At 48.5% G+C, this 5,212-nt stretch overlaps 1 pseudogene; it reads left to right on the top strand.

Moving 5' to 3' along the window:
* The first annotated feature begins 147 nt into the window (after window positions 1-147).
* On the top strand, window positions 148-4,770 carry LOC102017200 (annotated as a pseudogene).
* Window positions 4,771-5,212: the final 442 nt, after the last annotated feature.

Genomic DNA, 5,212 nt, shown 5'->3' with positions numbered 1-5,212 from the left:
AAAAAAAAAAGAAAAAAAAGCTGAAAAAACGAAAAGAAGTTCAAAGTGCAGAGAGGCCAGGCAGGATTAAAAAAAAATGATCCCAAAGCCAAAGGTAAAAGTAATTGAGGATAACATGCAGGGTCATCTGGAGGCTGCCACGGTCTACAGCTGACAGGAATCTCAGTTCCTCTTGTCCTTCTGTTTGTACACAGCCCAGACTCTTGTCTTGCACCCCTGGGCCTCATCCTGGCTTCGCCAAAGTCATGCTGCTGTATCTGGCGGCCTTTGTCGGCTTGTTCTACCTTGTGCATTGGTACAGGGAGAGGCAGGTGGTGAGCCACCTCCAAGACAAGTATGTCTTCATTACGGGCTGTGATTCGGGCTTTGGGACCTGCTGGCCAGACAGCTGGACATGCGAGGCTTGAGGGTGCTGGCCGCGTGTCTGACGGAAGAAGGGGCCGAGCAGCTGAGGAAGCGGACGTCAGCACGGCTGGAGACAGTGATCCTGGACGTCACCCAGACAGAGAGCATTGCTGCAGCCGCCCGGGGGATGGAGGAGCACGTGAGGGACAGAGGTACCACCCAGATTCCCTCTTTTTTGGTACCTGAAGTCGAACTCAGGACCTTCCGCTTGCCAGGCATGAATTGTGCCAGTGAGCCATGTTCCTAGCCCTCCACCCAGATTTCTGTCTTTGGGCTTCTTTTCTGTGCATGAAAGGCGCACCTTCTGTGTGCTCCCAGGTGAGATTTAAAGAAATCCGTAGGAGGTAGTGCTTGAAGTAAGACTACCTTCCTCTCCCCACAGTGGTAGCCTGAGCCCCTTCTCTCTCCTGTGGCCCTTGGAGCCCTCGAATCTTGGTGAAAGGGGCCCTGTTGGGAATCTGACCTCCCTGTCCAGATTTCCTCTGTCCTCTGCCTGCCTCTCTAAGGAGAGGTTTGGCTTTCAGGATGCTGAGTGCCTGGTTAGTGAAATGATATCTTTCAGGAGGAGGGCTGGGGACTCTCTGGGCTCTGTGGCACCTGCGGACATGTTCAGCTAAGCTCATGTCTCAGCACCGCAACTTATTCTGACTGGGTCCCCAGCATCCTCCGCCTGGAGTGCTATAATCTTCCCATTTTCAGCATAGCTCGGAGGTTAGGAACTGGCTTCAGGAAGGCAAAAAGTGGGACTCACTTTGCTTTCTCTTTCATCGCACTATTTTATCAGTGTTTTCACTGGCAAAGAAAGGAGCATTGTTTGATTTTAGCCAGGAAAAAATATCAACAATGACTATTGTCAAAAATACAGGAATGCATAAAATCTTACCGACATTAGCCAATCATCTCACTGCACAGAGGAAAATATGACCAACTCATTCAGCTATGAAGGATTATATTACGTGCACAGTTGAAACCTAGTCTTTTCACTTAGAAAGTGAAGAGGAGCAGGGGCTGGGGATTTAGCTCAGCGGCAAAAGCGCCTGCCTGGCAAGCGCAAGGTCATGAGTTCGGTTCCCGGTACCGGAGGGGGAAAAAAAAATGTGAAGAGGAGCAGCTTTACTACCACATGAAGGCTGTTCTGCGGTTCAGTACAGCCCTCCTCGTGTAAATATGCAGAATGGCGGCATGTGGGAGTTGCTTCCGGTGTTTTATGGTCATTGATGTCATCTTGGTGTGCATTCCTTTAGTGAAATGTGCATAAATATGTTTATTGTTGGGTAGTTCGAGATAAAGTGTGTTAGGGACAGGGTTTGTTTTCCCTCAATGCATTTGTGTTTCTGAGGAATGGGAACATAGACCTCCCGGTCATCTCTTACAGATTAGTGTGCATTGCCCTTTGCCCTGGATCCAATGTTCACTCGCCAGTGCTGCCTTGTGCTCTGGGGGTGGCAAATACTCTTTGTTCGTAGAGGTGGGGGTGGGGCTATCAAGAATGGCCACCTGAATACCGGTGATGTGGGGACCGCACAGGAAGAGGAAGGGTGGACTTCAGAGACTGGGAACAGGGCTGAAATTCTCTGTGGCACAGGGTGGAGTTGCATAGTCGGATGGGGAGGAAGGAGGAGGCGTGTGCCATGCTAAGGCTTCCCATTGGGCTTTGCAAGCTCACTGTCAGGAAAGTGGCTCAATGTCAATGCCCCTGATTTCAAGGTCAGTTTCCTGAGGACAAACGCAGCAATCTTTGACATTTTCCCCCAGAAGGACGTCAGCTCTTTTTTCTCAACCAAATTCTACTCACTTGTTAGTCTTATCTTTTCTTCCTGCTTGCTCTTCCTCTTTCTCTCCTTAGTATTTCCCCTTCACTCCTGTCATTTTTTCCTTGTTAAATGGTGTGACTGGGGGATGTGAATAAACTGCTTTAAAAATACAAAAGAATAAGGTGTGCACAGGATTACATTAATTTGTCAGAAAGCCAATCATCCTTTCTGCGTTTCCAGATGAATGGATGCTCACTATTTCTTTTACATCTCTTCTTGTAAAGACCAAATAAGAGGCGATTTCCTGCTACCTCCTCAGCAGTGAGCTGGGCCATGAAGAATCACAGATAGAGGAAGGCATCAAGTCTGTCATCCAGCAGCTCCAAGATGTACAGCCTGAGTCTTTCAGATACTGAGCTGTTTGTGTTCTGTCCTTCCCTCCAAGGAGAGAATTCTTTCCATTGCTGTAAGGTGAATTTGAGCCATAACTGTGACCACGAAGACACTCAATGTGCTTCTCTCACCTTTGCACTGTTCCTAGGACTCCGAGGCTGGTGAGTAGTACTGGCACCTCCTTACCCTTGGCACCCACTGAATGGCTGAACAAGCAGGACTTCATCACCATACTCAGTGTGAACCTGTTGGGGGTCATCGAGGTGACTCTGAGCCTGCTGTCCTTAGTGAGAAAAGGGCGAGGCCGTGTGGTCAATGTCTCCAGTGTCATGGGCCGGGTTTCAAACAGTGGTGGCGGCTACTGCATCTCCAAATATGGCGTGGAGGCCTTCTCGGACAGCCTCAGGTACAGGACATGGATGGGGTCTCCTGGTGCTCCTGCTCCCCTTATTTTGGAGTAGCCTATTTCAGGGTTCCAGTTAGTTCCACGTTTAGAGACCCATCTTGGAGATTTGTCCCTCTGGGTGTGGGACTCTCTCACATCCTCTTTGTGGGGTGAGGTGGTCTTTTGTTGGGAGCCACCATTCCATGTGTTGTGTAGAGCAAAGGCCTGAGTTCAGTTAAACTGCTCCTGCCCTGGACGGGGTTTCACAGTTATAAAGCCCCTGAGGTGGAAGTGAAAGAGGGATGACTTGTACCCAGAGCCAGAGCCTGACCTGTATGACTGAACTGGCTTGAGGTTTCTTACCCAACTCTACAGCTGCTAATTGGGCTTTTGTTTGAGTGCATGCAAAATGCCTTTTATCGCAACCTTAAAGGTGTGTTCTTGAGCTAAGAACTCTTGCACCTGTGTGAGCTGGAGAAAAAACATCAAGTCATCTGTACCATCTCTGAGAGTGGATGTGCCCACATCAGCCATGATAACCACGATAGCCACCAGATATGTGGAGTTGTGCTGTGCGGCAGGGCACAGGTCAGCTTGTGAGTCTTGGAGCCCTGGATAGGTGTGAACTTCATGCTGTTGGAAGGATGCCCCCTAGAAAGGATTGAATTAGGAAGCCCTTTGGGCCAATCAGAACCCAGGAGACCTGCTGGCTGCAGGCAGAGGTGTGTCTGACTGTGTATTGCTAGGACTGAATGTTGAGCCACATTCTTGGTAGACAGTAGCACAATTCCAGTTGAGAGCTGGCTGGAGTGCTCCCTGGGGAGATGGGAGGGATGGGCCTGATTTTGGCAGAGGAGTCATACGTAAACCTGGAGATTCATTGATACAAGGGAAGTAGGGTGGTTAGTGTTTTGTTTTCTTTTTGGCTTAAGACAGAGTATCACTATGTTGCATACATTACCCTGAAGGCTACGGTTCTCCTACCTCAGTCTCTCAAAGCTAGTTTATAGGAGTGTGCAACATGCCTAACAAGAGTTAGGGGTATTTTTTTTGTCCTTTTTGAGACAGGGCCTTGCTATGCAGTTCAGGCTGGCTTTGAGCTCACTTTGTAGCCCAGGCTAGTCTCAAACTCAGAAGGATCTTCCTGTCTCAGCCTCTTAAGTGCTGGGATTACAGGTGTGCACCACCATACCCAGCAAGAGATAGGTTCTAATGAGTACCTTTGCAAAGAAGAGATAGAATAGAGCACTAGGCTGGTATATGTAGAGTGCTTTAAAAATGTTCACATACACAGTCACAATGTCAGCAGCATCATTTTTTAATGCAAGCTTCTGCACATTACAGATTCCAAGCTTCCAAACTCCTCCTATCCCAATCTTACACTAAGGTATTGTTGTGCTATCTCATTGTTTGCTCTTTGCCTACCTAGACTGTTGAAGTCCCTGCCCGCTGCTCTGTCCCTTGCAGGAGGGAGCTCTCCTACTTTGGGGTGAAGGTAACTATTATAGAGCCTGGTTTCTTCAAGACGAACGTGACCAGCAGTTGAAGACTCATGTCAAGTTTGAAGATGGCGTGGTCCCTGGTGAGCTCAGAGGTCAAGGAGATCTATGGCGAGAAGTTTCTGTAAATGTGTAAGTGAGCTGCAGACACTAGGGAGAGAAGCAAACCCCTGCCAGGAATCCTTAGTGTGCTATTAATATCCTCAGTTGCCTGAGGTCTGCCCCAGTCTCTGTCTGCCCTCAAAGTGAGGACATTGGTTCTCATTTCCTTGGTGCCACATGGGTTCTGATCACCTAAGGAAGGCTTTTGGTTCATTAGAACTTCGGACCCTCTTTCACCTGAACCCCTCATTATCATGAGGATAAAATTAAGAGAGAAGGGAGACAGGTGTATGCTCCTGGCCCTCTGTCATGAGAGGCAGCTAACTGCAAAAGCTTTGATAATTTCCATTGTTCAAGTGACCTTCAGTTTATGCAACCCATGTGAGGCACGTTGGTACATGTCATAACCTTTGGGTTATGCAGCCTATGCCAGGCATATTGGCACAGGCCTATTCTGTCAGCTCTCTGATGGCTGAGTCAGTAGGTTCACTGTGAGTTGATGGCCATCCTGGGCTACAAACTGTGTTGAAGGCCAGCTTGACCTGCATATTAAAATCCTGTCTCAAAATGCAAAAGAAAGTTTATGCAATCCAGATATTTTCAGAAAGAGAGGTGGAGGTGGCTTAGTGTGGAAGCACAGTTCACTGAGAATGAGTTGTGGTCCTTCCCGGGGA

The sequence above is a fragment of the Chinchilla lanigera genome, unplaced genomic scaffold (assembly GCF_000276665.1).
Source record: "Chinchilla lanigera isolate Chin_1 unplaced genomic scaffold, ChiLan1.0 scaffold00057, whole genome shotgun sequence".
NCBI lineage: Eukaryota > Metazoa > Chordata > Mammalia > Rodentia > Chinchillidae > Chinchilla > Chinchilla lanigera.
This window is presented reverse-complemented; position numbering and strand designations above follow the sequence as displayed.